Source organism: Arachis ipaensis, chromosome B09, assembly GCF_000816755.2.
Source record: "Arachis ipaensis cultivar K30076 chromosome B09, Araip1.1, whole genome shotgun sequence".
Taxonomy (NCBI): Eukaryota; Viridiplantae; Streptophyta; class Magnoliopsida; order Fabales; family Fabaceae; genus Arachis; species Arachis ipaensis.
Window position 1 is genome coordinate 13,485,289 of NC_029793.2, and position 391 is coordinate 13,485,679.

Sequence of the window (391 nt, forward strand, 5' to 3'; positions counted from 1 at the left end):
CCAAGCATCTTCCTTACATTATTATTATTTTCGGCTGCCATCTCCTCTGCCTGTTCGAAAATTTCTGAAAGGTTATCCCTGAATTGTTGTATTTTAGCTTCTCTTAATTTTCTCTTCAGAGTCCTTTCAGGTTCTGGATCTACTTCCACAAGAATGTTTTGGTCCTTGCTCCTGCTCATATGACAAAGAAGAAGGCACAGAAAAATAATAATAATAATAGAGATCCTTTATACCATAGTATAGGGATCCCTTTGTGAGTGGAAGAAAAGAGGGGGAGATAAAGAATGTGATGTATAGGAAGAAACACAACTGTGAGAATGGAAGAGATGTGAGATGAGATGTTAGGATATGAATGAATAAATAGAATAGGATGTGGGAGGTATAATTTTCG